This window comes from Musca autumnalis, unplaced genomic scaffold (genome assembly GCF_047663935.1).
Source record: "Musca autumnalis isolate F117 unplaced genomic scaffold, ASM4766393v1 scaffold_2, whole genome shotgun sequence".
NCBI lineage: Eukaryota > Metazoa > Arthropoda > Insecta > Diptera > Muscidae > Musca > Musca autumnalis.
In genome coordinates, this window is record NW_027411755.1 from 228,473,355 (window position 1) to 228,498,698 (window position 25,344).

General features: G+C 33.4%; 1 protein-coding gene and 1 long non-coding RNA gene across 3 annotated transcripts in view; one reads left to right on the top strand and one right to left on the bottom strand.

Moving 5' to 3' along the window:
• Nucleotides 1-25,344, top strand: part of LOC141395335 (UPF0047 protein YjbQ) — a 180,370-nt gene that overhangs the window by 105,271 nt on the left and 49,755 nt on the right. The gene's annotated exons all lie outside the window — the stretch shown is intronic.
• LOC141395336 (uncharacterized) overlaps nt 13,058-25,344 on the bottom strand; it is a 109,377-nt gene continuing 97,090 nt past the window's right edge. Inside the window, exon 3 of the long non-coding RNA XR_012410613.1 lies at nt 13,058-14,236. This is a non-coding gene — a long non-coding RNA (uncharacterized lncRNA). The remainder of the gene's footprint in view (nt 14,237-25,344) is intronic.

Sequence of the window (25,344 nt, forward strand, 5' to 3'; positions counted from 1 at the left end):
TCTGCTTGCGCAAGTACCCAGGCTTCTGAACCATACATCAGCACGGTTAGTATCAGTGTTTTGTAAAGTGTGGTTTTTGTTTGACGAGATGTGGCTTTATTCCTAAACTGCTTACTCAGCCCGAAGTAGCATATGTTGGCCAACACTATTTCGCTTCGTATTTCACAACTGATGTCGTTTGTTGTGTTTACGGAGGTGCCGAGGTAGACGAAGTCTTTTACTACCTCAAAATTATAGGAACCAACTTCCACAGTCGGTCCGAGCTCAATGGACGCATTGCGCGTCGACATCATCAACTTGGTCTTCTCACCGTTTACCGCCAGACCCACATTAGCAGATTCCCTTTCGACTTTTTCAAAGGTATCAGTTACTTTCTTTACCGATCGACCTATGATGTCAATTGTGCCACTTCTTTTCACCTTCGCATCTCGTATAACCTTTTCCAGCAGAATGTTGAAAAGAGGACACGAGAGGCCAATCACCTTGTCTGAAACCTCTTTTGGTACCAAACTCTTCGGAGAGGTTCTTTCCTATTTTAACTGACGATCGAGTATCAGTTAATGTCATTCTACAAAGCCGGATGAGCTTTGCAGGGATACCAAATTCAGACATGGCTTGGATTACCATTGAACGTAGGGGGCTGTCGAAGGCTGCTTTGTAATCAACAAGAAGGTGGTAAGTGTCGATCTGCATCTCTTGGGTCTTCTCCAGGATTTGCGCAATGTAAATATCTGGTCAAGGGTGGATTTGCCAGGTCTAAAGCCGCATTGGTATGGCCCAATTATTTCGTTGACCATAGGCTTTAGTCGTTCACATAATATCCCTGACACTATCTTATAGGCAATAGGAAGAAGACTTATGCCCCTGTAGTTGGGGCATACAGTTTTATCTCCTTTCTTGTGGACAGGGCACAGGATGATCAGGTTTCAATCGTCGGTTACGCGTTCTTCCTGCCAGCTGGAGCTAACTAACTGATGCATACACCTTATCAGCGTGTCGCCTCCGGTTTTGAACAGCTCGGCTGGTAGGCCATCAGCTCCTGCTGCCTTATTATTCTTCAGCCGCTTCATTGCTGTCATTACCTTATCTTGGCCGGGTGGTATACATTCAATACCATCTTCTGGGATTGGATCTGTGGTATCTTCGTCGACTTCGCTACTATTGTATACCAACAGTTTGGAAAAATGTTCTTTCCATATCCTGAGCACACTATCTGTATCAGTTACCAAATTACCTTGCTGGTCTCTACAGGAGGATGTGCCTGTACCAAAGCCATCACTTCGATGTTTTACTCTTTGGTAGAACTTTCGGACTTCATTCTGGCTCCTGTCCATCTCGATTCTTTCACACTCCTACCTTTCCATTTCTCTCTTTTTCCTGCGAAAAAGACGTTCGTACTCCCTCCTTTTCTCCCAATACCTCTCTCGGGCGCTACGCGTTTCTACTGGTTGTAGAGTAGCCCTATATGACGCATTTTTCTCTTCGGTAGCAGCACGACACTCCTGGTCATACCATGGATTCCTTGGTGGAGGTCTCTGGTATCCAAATATGGATTTTGTGGCTGTTTGCATGGAGTGGGCAATATTTTGCCATTGTCCTGATATGTTATCGGGACCAGGAGCGCTTTGATTAAGCAATTGTGCCAGTTGAGTGGAATATGCTGTGGCTATCTGTTGTAATTGCAGGTTACCGATGTCTAACTTTCGTGTTGTGTCTGTTCGTGCTTTAATAGCTACGTTTAACCGGGTACGTACCTTTGCTGCAATAAGGTGGTGGTCCGAGTCTATGTTTGCTCCCCGGAACGGTCGATCATCCAACACGTTCGATGAATGTTTTTCATCTATCACAACATGATCAAATTGATTACTTGTTCTTTGATGTGGAAGCAGCCAGGCGCCCTTATGAATGTCGTGATGCTTAAATCTGGTACTGTTAACTACCATGTTTTTTGCAGCTGCAAGGTCTATCAGCCTCATACCATTGTCAGATGTTTCACTGTGGAGACTGAATTTCCCGACTGTTGGGCCAAAGATATTCTCCTTACCAATTTTGGCATTAAAATCGCCTAGAATGATTTTAATATCAGGGGCAGGGCAGGTCATATGTTTCTTCTAAGCGTTCGTAAAATATATCTTTGGTCTGTTCTTCCTTTTCTTCAGTAGGAGCATGAGCGCAAATAAAGCTGATGTTGAAGAATTTTGCTTTTAATCGAATTGCAGAGAGTCTTTCATTCACTGGGGTGAAGCTGGATACCAAATGTTTTAACCTCCGACCAACTACAAATCCGCAACCAAACTCATACTTTGTGTCATGGCAGCTATAATACCGTGCGTCACCTTTAGGTGTTGTTGTGACGCCTTTCCCATTCCATCGTATTTCCTGTATGGCAGTAATGTCGGCCTTGTACTTTTCAAGTACACCTGCTAATGCGTAAACTGCATCTTCTCCATAAAGAGGGCGAACATTCCAGGTGCAGATTCGGTCCTTAAAACGTTTGCGGGGTTCGTCATCTTTAGAGGGGTTTGTTATTATTTTCTTTCGTTTTTTCATAGTAGGCTGTTTTTTCTAGGGGAGGGTTACTAACCCGTCGCCCAAACCCAAGTTTTTAACGTTCTTATGGGTGAACGCGCGGCACATGTTAGCTCACTACCTTTAACGGGTGTTAAAAGCAGCTCCCCAGTTGACACCACGGGGAGGTCAGTGTCCACTTGAGATGAAAGGGGGACTAAGATGAATCCGGGGCCTTGCCATGTTAAAGCCGGTCAGGACCGATCCTTGGAATCATCCATGCCCTACGTCACCTTTAACTAATTTTAAATGAAATGCGCTTACACCTGGGAAGTTTTTGCGGATTATGAAACAGCAATGTTCATAGATAAGAAAAATCGAAAAACAATAAAAAATCGCTGCAGAGATTTTTAAATAAATCGCGGTCAAAGCTCACATTTTTTAGGTTTTTTACCGCAAGTCCTATTGAAATGGGACTAAAGAAAATATTGTAGCAGTGAAAATCCTCTATTCTTTGCATATAGTTTTTACAGAATTCGACTTTTTCAAGGTGTGATATGTCTGGCAAAGATGTCAGTATTATAAGATACGAGGGCGGTTCGGAAACTTCTTAGCCTATCACTGAAAGAGAATAGTTAGTTTTTAAAAATATTTTTATTTTTCAATATAATCTCCTGAAACATCAATACACATAGTTCAACGCTTTTCTAGCAAATGTATCCCTTGATTAAAATAGTTTTCCTCAAGGTCTTCAAAATAGTGGTTTACAACTGTAATTGCATCTTCATTTGAGGTAAAACGCTTGCCAGCAAGGAATTTTTTTTAGATTTGGGAACAAGTAAAAGTCACTGGGAGCTAAATCAGGAGAATAAGGTGGGTGGTCAAGCAACTCGTACTTTACTTCGTTGATTTTAGCCATTGTTAAAACACTCTTGTGCGCTGGTGCGTTGTCTTGATGAAAAATTATTTTTTTGTGTTGTAAGCCAGGACGTTTTTCTCGAATTTGTACATTTAATTGATCCAAAAGGTTGCAATAGTACTCTGAATTTATTGTTTTACCCTTTTGCAGATAGTCAATCAATAAAATACCTTTGAAGTCCCAAAAAACCGTTGCCATAACCTTACCAGCCGATTGAATTGTTTTTGCCTTCTTTGGGGCACTTCCTCCAGCTTCAGTCCATTGTTTGGATTGTTCTTTTGTCTCTGGAGTATAGTGGTGGATCCATGTCTCATCAACAGTTATGAAACGACGCTTAAAATCCATTTTATTTCGCTTAAAACGATCCAAACAAGCTTGAGAAATGTTCATTCTTATGCGTTTTTGATCGACTGTTAACAAATGCGGCACACATCTTGCAGAAAGCTTTTTCATCTGTAGTTCTTCATGCAAAATTAAATGGACTCGATCATTTGAGATGCCCATGATATTAGCAATTTCACGCACTTTTATTCGTCGATCATTTAATACCATATCATGCACTTTGGCTGCAATTTCTGTTGTTGTTGCTGTTTTTGGACGTCCACTACGTGCTTCATCTTCAATGCTTGTACGACCACGTTTAAATTCAGCAACCCAATTTTTTACTGTTGCATATGAAGGAGCACTTTCACCTAACACATTCACCATATCATTATGAATTTCTTGTCCCGATAAACCTTTTTTATGTAAATATTTAATGACAGCACGCATTTCTAATTTTTCCATTGTAAAAAAATTGCGGATGCTTTGAACACCTGTTTCTATATGAAGGAGTTGCCAGATCGAAACAAAATTTAACATGTGTTCATAACAGAGATGGAAGTTTCCAAAACACTTAACTTTTTTCTGTTTATACCGCGCTTTTTGTGCTAGGCTAAGAACTTCCGAACTGCCCTCGTACTGTTTATTGCCGAGTCCGAACGGCGTGTCCTAAGACACCACTTGTAGAGAAGTTTACATGGCTGAAACACTTAGGAAATGTCGCCAACATCACTGAAAATGTAACACCGTTGAAAATTTGATGTTGCCTGTCCTGGGAATCGAACCCACGACCTTTAGCGTGCAAGGCGGGTGTGCATACCATTGCACGGTGGCACCCCCGATTAAATACATTAAATTACGTTAAACTAAATTGTGTAGGAAATTTTAAAAAAAATGTTTGAGAGTTATCGTTTGCACTAGCCATTTTAGTATGTGCCGGCAGGGTTTTTGAGCTTTTTTGAGCCATTATCTCAGGAAGTGTGGAATTATTCCGGAAAAAAATTAACGTTGTAAAGAGGGCTGCTGTGTGGGAGGTACTCGAAGGAGTGGACCGATATAGTCTATATTCCAACCTGATACATGACAGGGTGGAATAAAACAATGTGCAAAGTTTGGACCAATCCAGAAACTAACTGCGAGAGTGATTTTACAAATTTTCCATTTTATTTCGTGCGGTCAGGATTTCTTGGACAAATATTTTTCAGAAAACAGAAGTTTTTGGTAGTACTTCGAACGAATTTGAATTCCAATCGTCCTAGCGAAACAGATTATTAAACTTCACTTCTTCCGATTTTGTGTGAGAGGTACCCGAAGGAGTGGGTCGAACTTGCAAAGTTTGGACCAAATTGATTGATCCCTACGAGTGTTATCGTTCGCACCATTTTACACAAAAATGTTGAACTTTTATGTGGGAGGTACCCGAAGGAGTGGACCGATATGGCCCATCTTCGAACTTAAACTAAGTATTACGAAATGTAAAATTTGGTTCGAATCGGTTAATCAGTTCGAAAGCTATCGTGCGCACCAGCCAGACAGACAAATGGACGGACATGGCTAAATCTACTCCAAATTGGCTGAAACTAATTTCGTTTCAGATATTTTCATAAATCTTTTTTTGTTCGACAGATAACATTTTCTGATACATCAAAAGCCACTAAATTCGGTCTAGCGGTTGCAAATTTTACAAACATTTTTTCTCAAAACATTTAATTTTTTTTTCTCCAAAATTGAAAAAAAATTTCCATTTGTTTGAAAAAGCTCTTGAACCAAATTTAAATGGAAGGTGCTTACACCTGGGAAGTTTTTGCGGATACTGAAACTACAATGTTCATAGATGACAAAAATCTAAAAACAAAAAAAAAATCGCCGTTAAATAAATCGCGATTCAAGTTGGCATTTTTAAGGGTTTTTTAGATTTTCACGATTTTGCTTGTAAACCGCATGTCCTATCGAAATGGGAATAAAGAAGATTTTGTAGCTATGAAAATGCTCTACAAGATTGGCTCATTGATATTTTCCTAGGTTTTACAATTTTTGAGATATAGAGGTTCAGATCAAACTTTCAGATTTTTTTCTTAGGTCTTCAGGATTTAGCTTGAAAACTGCAAAGCCTTTCAAAATGGGACTAAAGAATATTTTGTAGCTGTGAAAATTCTCTACAAGATTGGCTTTCATAATTTTTTCCTAGGTTGTACAATTTTGTACATTGTCCTAATTTGAACTTCTATATCTCAATAACGGTAAAAACTACGAAGACTTCATAAAAGACAATCTTGTAGAGAATTTTCATAGCTATAACATTTTCTTTAGTCCCATTTCGATAGCACTTGCGGTCTCGAAGCAAAATCATGCAAATCTAAAAAACTTTGAAAATGTCAACTTGAATCGCGATTTATTTAAAAAGCGCTCCGGCGATTTTTTGTTTTTTTTTTGTTTTTCAATTTTTCTCATCTATTAACATTGTAGTTCCAGAATCCGCAAAAACTTCCCTGGTGTAATGACATTCCATTTAAATTTGGTTCAAGAGCACCGTGTATAAACGGGAAACGGTATGGAAAAAACACATATTTTTACCGATGTAATTTCAAAAAATTCATAAAACTGTTAAAAGGACGGGACGGGTACAAAAGTATATATGGGCTGAAAAAAGACGCTCTCAGGCATCATTCCGTGAAAACGTAACTCTGTTCCAATCTGTTGACTAAAAGTTCTATTCCACTAAACTTGGAATTTCACTAAAATTTAGTAACTGATTTTTTTTTTCAACAAAATTGATACTGATATTTTCATGATATATAATGTAAATAGACATTTCATTTCTTTGGTGACCCATAGTGACGTCATCTTTGACGTCATCTATCTAAAATTATGTTTTATGGGACAATTCTGAATAAACTCAGATGAAGTCCGACTTTAACCCTAAAACGTGTTTTTCATTTTTAGAGATTCCTGATGATTATATAGGATTTACAGATTTGGTGTGTTCTGAGGCCTATAGTAAAATTTTATGGCGAATAATTTTGTAGAATATTTGGATTTGATATGATCACTTTTTAAAGTAGTTTTTGAAAGATTTTCGAAAAAAGGACCAAAAAGACCCATTTGATGAACCGCATGAGGGTTAAAATTTTTAACAAAAATATTCCCCACATCCTCCTTTGTCAAGTTGCCAAAGACACTATGTACCTAAAATGCAATGATTCTAAGATATCTTAACTCGAACATTGCGAAAAAAAACTAGAAATGGGCGGAACTTGCCCCGCCTACTTTGGTTACTTTCCGATGTAAATTTTAAAAATGCCGATACACGTGTCTCATATTTTTAGAGTTCTCTCTTTTACGAGTTTTACTATTAAAAAGTACGGGTTTGCAACTTGCTGAGGATTATTGAGATCTGATAGATGGGAATTTTAGGCTGTGCAGGGTGATTTTTCGTGTGTTTGCTGTTGATACGTGGTGGTCGAACAGAGACCGTGTGAGGGTAAAGTACGAAATTATTCCTGACGCACCGTTCATAATGTAACACCTGGACTTTAGACTGGTCTTGATTCTTGACTTTAAACTAGGCCCATATTCCCAAATCAAATTTATAGGGATTCCTTGATCACATTTTTTCGGTTGTGAGAGTACTTCGCATATTGCAAAGTAATGTCGTAATATGTTTGAGACCCGTTCGGACTCTGAGATAAAAATAGGTCTCACATCAGAGGGAAAAAGATAATGGCCGCAGATATTTTAGAGTTTACACATAACAACAACATACAAGCCTTGTGGCTTAATTTAATTTATATCTTTCAGTCTTCCAAATTTTGGTTTGCATGAAATGCCTCATACGTTATTGAACATACACACAGATGATATGTGCGTAGAAATATTGTTCCCATTACTAAACCACCTAACTAAAGTAATGAAGACACACTTTCCGCCCAGTACAAATATTCAGTCGACAAGTTATATATAGATATACCTAAATATGTCCTGATAACACACCTATGTAGATGTGTATGTACATATGTATGTATCTGTATGCATATTGTAGCATTTAAGGACTTATCATGCGTACGAGAAATATGCGTTTCGTTTAGTGTGTCAACAACCCACATGATTTGTGCCACAGAGTGAGCGAGAGAAAGAGCAGAGCTTCGGAGAGTAGTGATATGTGTATTTCCTGTGCGTGTAAAGTCCTATTTGCATTTCCGTTCTATACTTCATTGTTGTCGTTGTCGTTTAGTAAAATAACAAACATAAATATTTTACCAAACCACCTGGCTGGCTGGTGTGCTACTACTCTGATGTTGGTCTAAAATATGCAACACAAGAAAGGTGGGCAATTGAATGAATGTTTTGTTGCTTTGAATGTTGTTGTTGTCGTTGCCGTTAAGCAGCTCTGTAATGCAATGTTGTTTACAGACATGTGCGTATATGTGTGTGCGTATAAATGATATTTGTTTTCACAAACCAAATGTCTTTAATTGTTGAAACATTTTTTGTTTCACGTAAACGTGTGGAACATGTTTTGCCTGGTAATTTACATAAATTTGATATTCCAGAATTGCGTATACTTTAAATGGTTAAGTGGTGAGTAGGAATTTTGTTAACAGTGAAGGGAAATAAAAGTTTTCAGCGATTTTTTTTTCAAAGGCTATGAGGAGGTGCATTTTCGTAAGGCTATCAAAACGTGAATTTTTATACCCTCAGCCTTTAGGCTAAGGAGGGTATATACACTTTGATACGATGAAAATGTGCCTCATCGAAATAATGGTTTTAGACCCCAAGTATGTTTGGACGAAATGTGTTTCAGACAATTTGGAGTCGATCTAGCCATGTCCGTCCGTCTGTCTGTCTGTCCTGTTGGCTGGAGCGCACGATAACTCTCGAACGGATGAACCGATTCGGTTCAAATTTCGGCTTTCGTAATATTTTGCCCAAACTTAGTTTAAGTTCGAAGATGAGCTACATCGGTCCACTCCTTCCTGTACCTCCCCCACAAAAGTTCGAAAATGTTCGGAAAGTCGGGTACATCCCACACAAAATTTCGGAAAAGTTCAGTTTAGGGCCATCTCTTTGATTTTTGTTTTAGCAACTAGTATTCACCGCCCTCCATACGACGGTAGAAGTTTCATCAGGGGCAAATCCATACTTCCTGAGAAAAAAGCATGAAAGTTGCAAAAAACCCCTATGACACCGTGTGAGGTGGTTGGAGCGCAAGATACCTCTCGAACGGATCTGCCGATTCGGTCTAAAATATGACCTTAGTAATATTTTGTCAAAACATAGTTTAAGTTTGAAGATAAGCCATATCGGTCCACTCCTTCAGGTACCTCCCCCACAAAAGTTCAAAAATGTTCGGAAAAATTGTTCGTACCGTAATTCTTAAAGGGAGTGGCCGAATTGGTCTATACTTTACACATCCTAATATATCTACCAGATATAATTCAGGTTAAAATATGGACTATATTTGTCCACCCCTTCCGGTACCTCCCACACAAAATTGCGGATAAGTTCACTTTAAGACCAGCTATCGAATCACTTTGATTTTTGTTGAAGCAAATTGCATTCGCTGCCACAATTATGATGGTAAGAGTTTTTTCAGGGGCAAGTCCATACTTCTTGAGCAAACAGTCCGAAGGGTGTTAAAACCCCCTATGGCGCCATATGTTGTGGCTGGAGATTCACTTCCATAACGGTCAATGTCGATCCATTTCTTGTAGTATCTCCTCCGCAAAACTTTTGGTCTTTAATCCTAATCAACATTTTTGTCGGTTCAAATGCCCAAAATTTTTAAAACCCCCTAAATACATACGTATTTTGGGAAAAAATTGTTTCAATATACACAGGCTGAGGGTATATCTCTGTCGGCAAAGCCGACTGATACTTTTTTACTTGTTAAAAATATTTTTTAAAGTCTTTGACAACGTGAATTTTTATATTTATTTCTCGTTGGAATCGAGCTTAACGACCAACGCAACCACCACTATGTGACATGCATGTTTCGCCTTTGGCAGAGGCTCTTCAGACATATCGGCTGTGGAGCGTCTTCTCTGTCATCGAAATTTTCTTCTATCAAATGCATTTTTGTTTTTTTTTCAACAACAAAGGGTATTTGCCCATTTAGTTGTGCTTTCATGACAAACGCTTAGCGCTGCCTTTGAAAGTAATGAGTTTGGCTCTGAACGCTAAAACGCCGTGACAGCACATTTTTTATTGTGTTTTTTAAGGATTTGGTTTCAAACCACAGCCTGACTCAACTGATTTTATTTATTTGAAAATGTTGCCTTTAAGAGCGAAGATCATTTTTTTAATATTAATTTTTATTTTTAAATAATTTCTCGTTGGAATCGAGCTTAGTGACCAATGATGCAAGTAAAAAGGAAAGCCGAAGATTCGACCCCACACAAACACCACTATGTGCAATGCATGTTTCGTCTTTGAAGACTTCCACAAAGTGTATTTTTTTTAAAAATATTTTTTCTAAAATCTTAAAGTGGATTTTTTAAAACTTTTTGTTCTAAATTATCTAAAGTCTTTGAGAACGTGGATTTTTTAAAAATATTTTTCTAAAGTCGTCTTCGACGTGAATTTTACCAAATATTTTTTCTAAAGTTGTCTGGATTTAAGTCGTCGACATGGAGTTTAAAAAAAAAAATCTAAATTCGTCGTCGACTTGGATTTAAAAAAATCTAGGGTCGTCCTCGACATAGATTTCTTAAAAAATATTTCTGCTAAAGTCAACATTGACGTGGAATTTTTAAAAATAATTTCTCTAAAGTCATGGATTTTTTGAATATTTTTTCTAAAATCGTGGATTTGTAAAAATATTTTTTCCTGAAATAAAGGATTTTTATTTATTTTTTTAAATAGAGGATTTTTTTTAAATAATTTTCCAAAGACGTGATTTTTTTTAAATATTATTTCTAAAGTCATGTTTTTTTAAAGTATTACTTCTAAAGTCGTATTTTTTTAAAATATTGTTTCTAAAGTCGTTTTTTTAATGTTTTTCTAAAGTCGCGGATTTTTAAAATATTTTTTTCAATGTCGTGGACATTTTAAAAACATTTTTTCTAATGTCGTGGATATTTTAAAAACATTTTTTCTAATGTCGTGGGTTTTTTTTTAAATGTCTAAAGTCGTGGATATTTTAAAAGTATTTTTCTACTGTCGTGGATTTTTTCAATATTTTTCTTAAATGCTTTCTTTTAATTTTATAAGATGAATTTTTAAATTTTTTTTTCTAAAATTTATTTATTTAAATATTATTTATATTTTTAAATATATTATTAATATTTATTTTATATTTTTATACCCTACACCACTATGTGGGGGGGGATATTATAAGTTGGTTTTGGCCAACAAGTTTGTAAGGCATCGAAATAATGGTCGTAGACCCATACTTATATATACCAAAATGAATGTTTCGACGAGCTGAGTCGATCTGGCCATGTGTGTCCGTCCGTCAGTCCGTCCGTCCGTCCGTCGGTCCGTCTGTCCATCTAAACCTTGTAATCACGCCACAGGTCGCAATTTTGATCGGATCGTCACGAAATTTTGGATGTTGATGGGGGTCCCGGAGGGGAAGAAGCCTATTGATTTTGGTGATGGTCGGATAATATTTAGGGGTCAGAAAGGGCAAAAAACTTAGGTGGGTAAAACGACAACGTTTTTTTCCAAAGCGAATATCTCAGGTTCTATATGGGGTATACCAAAAGCAAAACCTGAAAATGAAAGCATAAAGGTGCTCGTAGGTGATCAAACAACGAAGATATCACAATAGTAGCAAATAAAACCCCAATTCTCATTTTTGCGATTTTAATTATATTGACAAATATCACAGCTTCGGTTAAAAATTTTCCAAAAGCAAGGCCTTACTATGAAAGTAGAAGATCCCGTCTTTACAATGATGCAAACTAGGTCGGCGTAGATAATCAAATAACTGAGATAACGCAATAGTCGGTAATACATCCCATTTTTCTATTTTTTGGAAATCACGCTACAGGTCGCAATTTTGATGGAATCGTCACGAAAATTTGAGGGTCTCACAAATGAAGAAGCCTATTGATTTTGGTGATGGTCGGATAATATTTAGGGGTCGGAATGGGCAAACACTTATTTGGAGAAAGGTCAACGTTTTATTTCAAAGTCAATATCTCTGTTTCTTTAAGAGGTATATCAAAAGCAATACTTGGCAAGGAAAGTAGAAAATATCACCTTTACAACGATGTAAAGTAGGTTGTCGTAGGTGGTCAAATAGCAGAGATATGGCAATAGTCGATAATGCATCCAATTTTCCGATTTTTGTGTAATCACGCCACAGGTCGCAATTTTGATCGGATCGTCACGAAATTGTTGGAAGTTGATGCGGGTCCCACAGAGGAAGAAGCCTATTGATTTTGGTGATAGTCGTTTGGAGACAAATTCAAAGTTTTATTCTTTGTGAATATATTGGCTTCTAGTATTGGTATTCCAACGGCAAAGTCTGTCAATGGAAGAAGAAAATATTACCTTTACATTGGTGTAAAGCAGGTTGGCGAAGGTGGTCAAACAAGGGAGATACCACAATAGTCGGTAATGCATCCAATTCTTCCATTTTTTGCAATCAAGCTACAGGTCGTAATTTTGTTCGGATGGTCACGAAATTTGGGTTGCTTATGGGGGTCCCAGGGAGAAAGAGGCATATTATTTTTGGTGGTAGTCGGATTGTATTCCCTAAAAGAAATGTTTACCAGTGAAAAGCTTACGCACAGGGGTAGTGGTGTAGGGTATCACATGGTCTGCTCCGTCCCGACTATAGCCTTTGCTCACTTGTTAAATATTATTTCACGTCAACGACTGTTCTAATGAATTTTTAAAAAAAATGCTTAAATGGAGTTTTAAAATATTTTTTCTAAAATTTATTTATTTAACTATTATTTATATTTTTAAATACATTATAAATATTATTTATATTTATTTTATATTTCTAAATATTATATCACGTTCATGCTTGTTTTTTATATTATGTATTTTTTCATAAATGGATTTTTAAATATTTTTTTCCGAAAATTTATTTTTAAATATTTTTTAAAAAAATATTTTCTTAAGTGGATATTTTAATCGCTTTTTTTAAATATTTGTTCCAAAATTGATTTTTTGAATACTTTTTTAAAACATTTTTTAAAAACGTAAAACTAAAAATTCCTTTTATTTTTTTAGACGGTTTTTTTTTAAATATTTTAAATGTTTTTTTTAATATATTTTTATATGATTTTTTTTTTAAATATTTGAAAAAAATCAAATTTTTATTTTTTTTTTTTAATTTTTGTTTCTAAATTATAAAAAATCATTTTTTGTTACATTTCAATATTTTTTAAATGTTTTTTTTTTTTTTAAATTTTTTATGCTTATAAGTTTTTAAAAGACTTTTTATGTATCATTAAATATTAAATAAATGTCCATCAAAAGCTTATTGGACTTTTAGTGAAGTATGAATCGATTTTGAACATGGATTAATACTACGGAACAGCTATGATATCAAAGGGAATAACCTACTACATCATTTTCAATGACCTCTTTCAAAAATATTCTGATTTCTTAATGAACTCAATGAAAATTCAATTTATTTTTTGCTATTAATTTCAAATTCTCCATTGTAATCACCTCCAGTCATTATCTTTAGTTAGCCACAATTTGCTGCACCTAATAATAACCGATATTATGGAACGCATTGAAAAATATAACCACGTTCTCTGGGCAGCAGGATTCACAATTACATGCTGCAATCGCTGCTTGCTTACATATTCAGTTTACGTTTCTTTTTTAATACAAAAACGCCAAGCATTGTTTCTTGAAGATTCATTACGAACGAAAATATTAGAAACGGAACAGAATGAAAAGCATGAATTGAATGACCGAACGAACGACCGACCGTTACGAAAAGAAGGCCAAAAGCGATAGAAAGGAAGTAAAATCAATAAATATGTCTCGACCTCAATTGATTGTGTTTGCCTGCCACTGCTTCTGCTGCTACAGCTACTGTCCTGTGGTGTTCTCATGATGGCGATGATGATGATAGTGCGGTTCTTGTTGCTCCTTGCATTTGAGATTATGTGTAAGAGAAGGGGAAGAAGAATTTGTAGTGCGTCCTCTTCTTTGTGATGCTGTTGCTGGCAATACTGATGTTCATAATTAAAATTGATTGCTGTTGTTGTTGTGTTATTTAGTCACTTCGTAGAGCTTCACAATACACTGAACAAAATACATATTTAAAAATTGAATTTCAAACATGCAAACGTTGGTAGTCCAAGTGTATTTTTAGGATACAAAGATTCTTGTTTTTCGCAGTGTATCTCGTGAATTAAAGAATGCATAGTCTTCCTGTGATGTAATAGAAAGTGTGAGGAGGTGGACATATCTTCAATCATCATCTTCATCTGCATCATCGACACTAACAACCAAAACAATCAGCCAAAGTAAGTCAATGATATGCTTGAAATGCCTGTCCACAGAAGCAAACTGCAAAAGAAAAAAGTTCTTAGGGAAAATGGCAAATCTGATGATGAACTAAATTTCTAAATGAAAATGTCCAAGCTGGTATATTCAAGAAAACTACTTCACTTTAAAGGATTAAGTGCCATAATAGTTAAGTGAGAATATGGATTGAAAAATAATTACTTTCCATTGTTATCCATGGTATAAAAACTAAAAATATTTTAGAAAAATATTAAAAAAAACGGCGTTCTGAAATATTTTACAAAAAATATTTTTAAAATTCTTCGTTCTGAAAGACTTAAAAAAATATTTTTAAAAAATCCACGTTCTGAAAGTCTTTGGAAAAATATTTTTAAAAAATCCACGTTCTGAAAGTCTTTGGAAAAATATTTTTCAAAATCCACGTTCTGAAATATTTTACAAATATATTTAAAAGAATCCATGTTCTGATATATTTTAGAAAAATATTTTAAAAAATCCACGTTCTGAAAGTCTTTGGAAAAAATATTTTTAAAAAATCCACGTTCTGAAAGACCATAGAAAAACCAGTAAGGAAAGGATCAAAGTCGGGCGGGGCCGACTATATAATACCCTACACCACTGTGAACATGTAAAATATATATTGGAGCTAAATTCAAATCAGAACAGATTTTGATATAATTTTTCACATTTATTTGTAGACCAAATTCCGTCACATAGTGCATCAAATACCTCAAATAGGTCGAAAATATATATATGAGAGCTATATCCAAATCTGAACCGATTTCTATATAATTTGGCACACTTATTTCTAGGCCAAATCCCTGCAAACATTGCATTGAAATCGGACATATATAGCGTGTTTCGTGCACCAAATGCCTTAAATATATATGGGGGATATATCCAAATCTGAGCTGATTTCCATATAGGTTGGCACACTTATTTCTAGACTAAATACCGTCGCACATTCCAAATTTAATTGAAATCGGACATATGTAGCGTGTTTCGTGCACCTAATTCCTTAAATCGGGCGAAAATATATTTGGGGGCTATATCCAAATCTGAACCGATTTTTACCAAAATATATAGCGTTCGTCCTTTGGCCAAAAAAACTATCTTCCCCAATTTTCATGCGAATCGGACAATAAATGCGACCTGTACTTTGTTTACAAAAATACATGGACAGACATGCGTAAATCGACTCAGAAAGTGATTCTATGTATATCCCTTAAAGGAACTATGGGTCTATCTCGTTTCCTTTTGCATGTTACAAACTAATGCACAAAGACATAAAAAGCCCACTTTCTGAAAGACTTCAGAAAAAATATTTTTAAAAAAACCACGTTCTGAAATAATTTAGAAAACAATATTTTAAAAAGTCCACATTCTGAAAGACTTCAGAAAACATATTTTTAAAAAGTCACTTTCTGAAACAATTCAAAAAAAATCCACGTTTTGAGAGACTTCTGAAAAATATTTTTAAAAAATCCACGTTATGAAAGACTTCAGAGAAATATTTTTAAAAAGTCCACTTTCTAAAAGACTTCAGAAAAAATATTTTTAAAAAGTCCACTTTTTGAAAGACTTCAGATAAATAATTTTAAAAAGTCTACATTCTGAAAGACTTCAAAAAATTTTTTTAAAAGGTCCACTTTCTGAAAGACTTCAGGAAAATACTTTTAAAAAATGCACGTTGTGAATGACTTTAGAAAAAATGTTTTTAAAAAAATCAACGTTAAAAAAAATCAAATGTTAAAAAATTCACCATCTGAAAGATTTTAGAACAAAGATTTTAAAAAATCTTCGTTCTGAAATATTTTAGAAAAAAATATTTTTAAAAAATCCACGTTCTGAAATATTAGTTTAAAAAAGTCCACTTTATGAAAGACATCAAAAAAATATTTTTGAAAAATCCACGTTCTGAAATATTAATTTAAAAAAGTCCACTTTATGAAAGACAAAAAAATATTTAAAAAAAAACACGTTCTGAAAGACTTCAAAAAAGTCCATTTCGTAAAGACTTCAGAAAAAAATATTTTTAAAAAATCAACGTTCTGAAAGACTTCAAAAAATATTTTTAAAAGGTCCACTTTCTGAAAGACTTCAAAAAATATTGTTAAAAAATTCACTTTCTGAAAGATTTCAGAAAAAAACATTTTAAAAAAGTTCACATTCTGAAAGACTTCAGAAAAATAATTTTAAAAATTCTACTTTCTGAAAGACTTCAAAAAATATTTTTAAAAGGTCCACTTTCTGAAAGACTTCAGAAAAATATTGTTAAAAAATCCACGTTCTGAAATATTTTAGAAAAAATGTTTTTAAAAAGTCCACATTCTGAAGACTCCAGAAAACATCTTTTTAAAATGTCCCCTTTCTGAAAGACTTCAGAAAAAAATATTTTTAAAAAAATCCACTTTATAAAAGGCATCAGAAAACATATTTAAACAAAAATCCACGTTCTGAGAGACTTCAGAAAAAATATTTTTAAAATGTCCCCTTTCTGAAAGACTTCAGAAAAATATTTTTAGAAAATCAACGTTCTGAAAGAATTCAGAAAAAAATATTTTTAAAAAATTCACGTTTTGGACGGTTTTAGAAAATATTTTTTTAAAAAATCTACGTTCTAAAAGACTTTAGAAAACATATTTTAAAAAAATCCACGTCATAAAATACTTCTGAAAAATATTTTTAAAAAATCCACGTCCTAAAATACTTCAGAAAAAATATTTTTAAAAAATCCACGTCCTAAAATGCTTCAGAAAAAAATATTTTTAAAAAATCCACGTCCTAAAATACTTCAGAAAAAATATTTTTAAAAAAATCACGCTTTTAGAGACTAGAAATTTTTTTTTAAATGAGTCGGATTTTTTAGAATTATGAGTCGTTTTTTGGAGTCGTTGATTTGTTTTAATACTTTTTAGAGTCGTGGATTTTTTAAAATATTTTTTAGAGTCGAGGATTTTTTAAATATTTTTGGAGCCGAATAAATTTATTAAATATTTTTAGAGTCGTGGATTTTTTAAATATTTTTTTGGGTCGTGGAGTTTTTAAATATTTTTTAGAGTCGTGGATTTTTTTAAATATTTTTTTGAGTCTTGAATTTTTTAAAATATTTTTTGAGTCGTGGATTTTTTTAATATTTGTTAGAGTCGTGGATTTTTTAAATAGTTTTTAGAGTCGTGGATTTTTTAAATAGTTTTAAGAGTCGTATATTTTTTAAAATATCTTTTTAGAGTCGTGGATTTTTAAAATAGTTTTAAGAGTCGTATATTTTTTAAAATATCTTTTTAGAGTCGTGGATTTTTAAAATATTTTTTACAGTCGTGAATTTTTAAAATATTTTTTACAGTCGTGGATTTTTAAAATATTTTTTACAGTCGTGGATTTTTTAAATATTTTTTACACTCGTGGATATTTTAAATAATTTTTAGAGTCGTAATTTTTTTAAATATTTTTTGCATTTTAAAAAATAAATTTTTTACAGTCGTGGATTTTTTAAATATTGTTTAAAGTCGTGGATTTTTTAAACATTTTTTACAGCCGTGGATTTTTAAAATCATTTTTTACAGTCGTGAAGTTTTCAAATATTTTTTTACAGTGGTGGAATTTTTAATATTTTTTACAGTCGTTGATTTTTTAAATATTTTTTACATTCGTGGATTGTTTAAATAATTTTTAGAGACGTAAGTTTTTTTAAATATTTTTCAAATTCGTGGATTTTTAAAATATTTTTCACATTCGTGGATTTTTTAAATATTTTTAAAGTCGTGGATTTTTTAAAATATTTTTTTGAGTCGTGGAATTTTTTTAACATTTTTTACAGTCGTGGATTTTTAGAGTCGTGGATTTTTGAATATTTTTAGGAGTCGTGGATTTTTTAAATATTTTTAGAGGATTTTTTAAATATTTTTAGAGGATTTTTTAAATATTTTTTAGAGTCGTGGATTTTTTGAATTATTTTTAGAGTCGTGGATTTTTTAAGGATTGTTTGAAGCCGTGGATTTAGAGTCGTGGATTTTTTGAATATTTTTAGTGTAGTGAATTTTTTAAATATTTTTTAGAGTCGTGGATTCTTTACATATTTTTTACAGTCGTGGTTTTTATACCCTACACCACTATGTGGGGAGGGTATTATAAGTTGGTTTTGGCCAAAAAGTTTGTAACGCATCGAAATAATGGTCGTAGACCCATACTTATATATATCAAAATGAATGTCTCGACGAGCTGAGTCGATCTGGCTATGTGTGTCCGTCCGTCAGTCCGTCCGTCCGTCCGCCTGTCCGTCTATCCATCTAAACCTTGTAATCACGCTACAGGCCGCAATTTTGATCGGATCGTCACGAAATTTTGGATGTTGATGGGGGTGCCGGAGGGGAAGAAGCCTATTGATTTTGGTGGTGGTCGGATAATATTTAGGGGTCGGAAAGGGCAAAAAACTTAGGTGGATAAAAAGACAACGGTTTTTTCCAAAGCCAATATCTCAGCTTTTATATGGGGTATACCAAAAGCAAAACTTGACAATGAAAGCAGAAAATATCACCTTTCTAATGATGCAAAGTAGGTGCTCGTAGGTGATCAAACAACGAAGATATCGCAATAGTAGCAAATAAAACCCCAATTTTCATTTTTGCGATTTTAATTATATTGACAAATATCACATCTTTGGTTGAAAAATTTCCAAAAGCATAGCATGACTATGAAAGTAGAAGATCCCGTCTTTACAATGATGCAAACTAGGCGTAGATAACCAAGTAACGGAGATATCGCAATAGTCGGTAGTACATTCCATTTTTCTATTTTTTTGGAAATCACGCTACAGGTCGCAATATTGATCGGATCGTCACGAAAATTTCAGGGTTAATGGGGGTCTCACAGATGAAGAAGCATATTGATTTTGGTGATGGTCGGATAATATTTAGGGGTCGGAATGGGCAAACACTTATTTGGAGAAAAGTCAACATTTTATTTCAAAGCCAATATCTCTGTTCCTTCAAGAGGTATATCAAAAGCAAAACCTGGAAAGGAAAGTAGAAAATATCACCTTTACAACGGTGTAAAGCAGGTTGTCGTAGGTGGTCAAATAGCAAAGATATGGCAATAGCCGATAATGCATCCCATTTTCCGATTCATATAATATACAGGGGTCGGAATGGGCAAACACTTATTTGGAGAAAGGTCAACGTTTTATTTCAAAGCCGATATCTCTGTTTCTTTAAGAGGTATATCAGAAGCAAAATCTGGCAAAGAAAGTAGAAAATATCACCATTACAACGATGTAAATTAGGTTGTCATAGCTGCTCAAACAATAGAGATGTCGCAATAGTCGGTAATTCATCCCATTTTCCGATTTGTTTGCAATCACGCTACAGGTCGCAATTTTAATCGGATCGTCACGAATTTTTTGGGAGTTGATGCGGGTCCCACATAGGAAGAAGCCTATTGATTTTGGTGAGAGCCGGATAATATTTAGGGGTCGCAATGGGGAAAAACTCATTGGGAGACAAATTCAAAGTTTTATTCTTTGTGAATATATTGGCTTCTAGTAGGGGTAGTCCAACGACTGTCAATGGAAGAAGAAAATATTACCTTTACATTGGTGTAAAGCAGGTTGGCGAAGGTGGTCAAACAAGGGAGATACCACAATAGTCGGTAATGCATCCAATTCTTCCATTTTTTTGCAATCAAGCTACAAGTCGTAATTTTGATCGGATGGTCACGAAATTTTGGTTGCTTATGGGGGTCCCAGAGACAAAGAGGCATATTATTTTTGGTGGTAGTCGGTTTAAATTCCCTAAAAGAAATGTTTACCAGTGAAAAGCTTATGCACAGGGGTAGTGGTGTAGGGTATCACATGGTCGGCCCCGTCCCGACTATAGCCTTTGCTCACTTGTTTAAATATTTTTTACTGCCGAGGATTTTTTTTAAATATTTTTTACTGTCGTTTTAAATATTTTTTACGGTCGTGGATTTTTTAAATATTTTTTAGAGTCGTGGATTTTTAAAATATTTTTTTACACTCGTAGATTTCGTGGATTTTTTAAATATTTTTAGAGTCGTTCATATTTAAAAATTTTTAAATATTTTTTAGAGTCGTATATTTTTATACCCTATACCACAATGTGGAAAAGGGTATAATAAGTTTGTTTTCCCAAAAATTCATGTAACGCCGCGAAATATTCGTCGTAGACCCCTCATGTGGTATACCAAACTTCATATCTCGACGAGATAAAGCGATTTAGCGATGTGTGTCCGTCCGTCCGTCCGTCCGTCTGTCCGTCCATTAAAAATTGTAATCAAGCTAGAGGCCGCAATTATGGACCGATTGTCACGAAATTTAGTATGGAGGTCGGGTTTGGACCAGAATAGAACTGATTAGTTTTTGGCGATGATCGTGAAATGTTAAAGGGATGAAATGGACCAAAAACAAATTTTTTGCTCGATTTTGTAGCCGCTCTGTAGGTCGCAATAATAGTCCGATCGGCGCGAAATTTTAAACGTAGTTTTGGTTTGAGATGAAGAAGTAGCGTGCAAGTCAACGGTATGATCGGATAATATTTAGCGGGTTAAATTGATCAAAACTTTTGTGTGAAAATTGGTAAAATTTCTAATGCACATCTTATAACTTTATCCCAAGAAGACGCGTTTAGTGGTATAGGGTATCACATGGTCGGCCCCGTCCGACTATAGTCTGTTCTTACTTGTTTAAATATTTTTTAGAGTCGTGAATTTTTAACATATATTTTATACTCGTGGATTTTTTAAATAGTTGTTAGAGTCGTGGATTTTTTAAACATTTGTTAGAGTTGTAGATTTTTAAAATGTTTTTTAGAGTCGAAGGAAGAACTTGATAGCAAACTTACCACAACTCTCTCAATTCCCTGAAGATGATTGGAGAATCCAATCGAAATTTTGGAAATAAAAACTCAAAAATCAAAACACTCGATTTTTAATTAAAAAAGCCTACAGCCAAACAATAATTAAACCCAAAAACAATCGAATCGAATTTTTTAAATATATTTTAGAATCGTGAATTTTTTAAATATCTTTTAGTGTCGTGGAGTTTTTAAATATTTTTATAGTCGTTGATTTTTTAAATATTTCTTACAGTCGTTGATTTTTTAAATATTTTTTACAGTCGTTGATTTTTTAAATATTTTTTACAGTCGTGGATTTTTTTTAAATATTTTTAGAGTCGTCGATTTTTTAAATAATTTTTAGAGTCGTGGATTTTTTAAATAATTTTTTGCAATCGTGAATTTTTTAAATATTTTTTACAGTCGTGGATTTTTTAAAGTCGTGAATTCTTTATATATTGTTTACAGTCGTGGATTTTTAAATATTTTTTAAAGTCGTGGATTTTTTAAACATTTTTTACAGTCGTGGATTTTTAAAATAATTTTTTACAGTCGTGAAGTTTTTAAATATTTTTTACAGTGGTGGATTTTTAAATATTTTTTGAAGTCGTTGATTTTTTAAATATTTTTTACAGTCGTGATTTTTTTTAATATTTTTTACATTCGTGGATTGTTTAAATAATTTTTAGAGACGTAACTTTTTTAAATATTTTATTAAATATTTTTTCCAGTCGTGATTTTTTTTAAATATTTTTTACAGTCGTGGATTTTTTAAATAATTTTTAGAGACGTAATTTTTTTAAATATTTTTAGAGTCGTGGAATATTTTTTACAGTCCTAATTTTTATATATATTTTTTGCAGTCGTGGATTTTAAATATTTTTTACAGTCGTGGATTTTTAAATATTTAGTCGTGATTTTTTTTTAATATTTTTTACAGTCGTGGATTTTTTAAATAATTTTTAGAGTCGTAATTTTTTTAAATATTTTTAGAGTCGTAATTTTTTTAAATATTTTTAGAGTCGTGGATTTATTAAATATTTTTTAGAATCGTAGTATTTTGAAATATTTTTAGAGTCGTGGATTTTTAAAATATTTTTAGAGTCGCGGATTTTTAAAATATTTTTAGAGTCGTGGATTTTTTAAATATTTTTAGAGGATTTTTTAAATATTTTTTACGGTCGTGGATTCTTTGAATTATTTTTACTGTCCTGGATTTTTTTAAATATTTTTACAGTCGTAAATCATTTGAAATATTTTTTACAGTCGTAATTTTTTGAAATGTTTTTTACAGTCGTGGATTCTTTAAATATTTTTAGAGTCGTTGCGAACGATAACTCTCGAAAGGATCAATCGATTCGGTTCAAATTTTGGGTATCGAAATATTTTGTCCAGATTCGATTTAAGTTCGAAGATGGTACCTTCAGGTACCTCCCCCACAAATGTTCAAAAATTGTCGCAAAACTTGTGCGCACGATAACTCTTGTAGGGAATAACTGATTTGGTTCATACTTTGCACATCGTGTAATTTCTACCAAACTTAGATGAGGTTCCAATATGGACTAAATTGGTCCACTCCTTCGGGTACCTCCCACACAAAATTTCGGAAAAGTTCTTATAATATCTATCAGATATAGATCAGGTTCTAATATGGACAATATTTGTCCACTCCATCCCGTACATCCCACACAAAATTTTGGATAAGTTCACATTAGGACCTGCTATTGAATCACTTTGATTTTTGTAGAAGCAACTTACATTCCCTGCCTCAATTACGATGGTAAAAGTTGTTTCAGGGGCATGTTCATACTTCTTGACAAAACAGCCCGAAGGATGTAAAAAACCCCCTATGGCACCCCCAAGGTCTATGTCGGTCCATTCCTTTAAGTACCTTTTCCGCAACATTTTGGAACTTTAATCCTAATCAACATATTTGTCGGTTTATACGACCAAAATTTTGAAACCCCCTAAATACATACGTTTTTTTTGTAAAAAAAAAGTGTTTCAATTTGCACAGGCTGAGGGTATATCTCTGTCGGCAAAGCAGACTGATACTTTTTTACTTGTTTTTAAATATTTTTTAGAATCTTACTATTTTGAAATATTTTTTAGAATCGTAATATTTTGAAATATTTTTTAGAGTCGTGGATTTTTTCAACATTTTTTAAAGTCGTGGATTTTTTAAATATTTTTTAGAATCGTAATATTTTTAAATATTTTTTAGAGTTGTGGATTTTTAAAATATTTTTTTAGAATTGTAATATTCTGAAACACTTTTTTAAGTCGTGGATTTTTTAAATATTTTAGTCGTGGATTTTTTAAATATTTTAGTCGTGGATATTTTAAATATTTTTTGGAATCGTAATATTTTGAAATATTTTTACTGTCAGTTTTTGACATGGAAATATCTAAGACAAGAAATTGATAGTGTGGTCCCTACTTGCGAATTATGTGTATAGAAAAATACTCTTTTATATATACATATGTATATATATATGACCAACTCATGTCTTTATATAATATTTTCTCATAATTCACACATATGATGACATCCTTAATTCGAATGAATTGCATAATTCTCAGTTGTGGTTTCAAAGTTTGTTCTCGATTGCACATTTTATTTTGTGATGGTGGTAACTATGCGGAGTGGTGGGGGCGAAAAATGTGAAAGAATTCATAGAAAATTTAATGAAGAAACAACAAATATTTAGATGCAAGTTTATATCCACACAGCCTCAACTTCATACACATACAACAACCGCATGCAAATAGAAATGAAAATTTCAAATTTTATTTTTATTTTCGAGTGGAAAATTTCTTAATTGCTATACCCTACATAAATAAGAGTGAAAAAGACAATAAAATACGACTTTTCCCGTTAACATTCCAGATGGGGCAAGAAAACTTTTTAAATCATTGGTGATATAGGACCATGAATCTTATTCGGAGAGTATATATTAAGTTACGGACATTATACATATTGCACCATTTATTTTTTTTTCTTGAACGCGATTATTGCACTCTAATATTACAATAAGAATACGTCATTCTTGCCAGGATTTCAATGTGAGATCTTCTGACCAAAGCTAACACGAACTGCCGCTTACCGGGGCCAAGTTGTATGGGATATAGAGTTGTATTATAATATACAATTTTTCTCTTAATTTCAGTTTTTATCCTTTGTAAATACATACATATATTCTATTCTCATAGCATTCTACAAATTTCAACCTATTCCTTTGGTACAATTTTATATAGTTGTATGTATATGTATTTAAATATAATTTACTTATAACTAAAAGTGTTACGCATACATAGACTCCCAACCACACACATACACATAAGATCTAATAAGGCGAAGATGGATACCAAAGACTATGTCATAAAATTTATTTATAGGAATTAAATATGCATAACTTTTTATGGTCCATTGACTTCTTCCTCATTTCTTTACCATGTGAGGAGCTTTTGTTTCTCCATATAAATTTGATTATCTGCATTACGGACTGTTGGAAGATGAGCATTTTGTAAATGAAGATAGGAATTTAAATACAACAAACTCTGTCATAAAATAAATGAATATCAAATCGGAAGAGGCATACGTAGAAGACCGTTATTACTTCATCCTCAACTATTTGTCTAAAATGAATATTTTATCCAGTTTGTCTTAAGATTTTTTAAACTTATTTTTTATATGGATTTTTTAAAGCGGATTAATTTTTAAGGTTTTTTAGGGTTTGAAATACTAACGTCATATTAGCAAAAGCGCCGAATATTTGCAGCTTTGCCTGCTAAAATTTCTTCGAAATATGTTTACCAACAATGAACAACGGCAACATGTAGCAACAAATTTCACAAAAATATTGCTAGCGATGCTGATGCTATTTGATATTGTCGCTATAATAAAATAGCATCGGACACGCATACTCATATTTTGCAGCACACATATCAGAAATGAGAATAAGCAACAAAGTTTCAACGGCTTAGCCAGGTTTTCAGCAAACAATTGTTTTTGAGATCAGGGTTACCTGTGTAATGCATTAAAAACACAATATAATTAATTCCACTTTTTCGTTCAAAGGACATGTGAATGTTTGGTGAAGCCGTTCAATATATGGTCACCATAAATGCTCGGAGACGTAACCCACAAAACCCAAACTTTACAGGAGAAGCAAAAAACGTTATAAAATTAAAAACTGTTTTATGGAATATTAATCTTATGAAGGCGAGTATATGGGATATTATCGATCACATACGAAGGGGAATTAGTAGTGAAACCAAAACCGCTGAAGTGCTTAG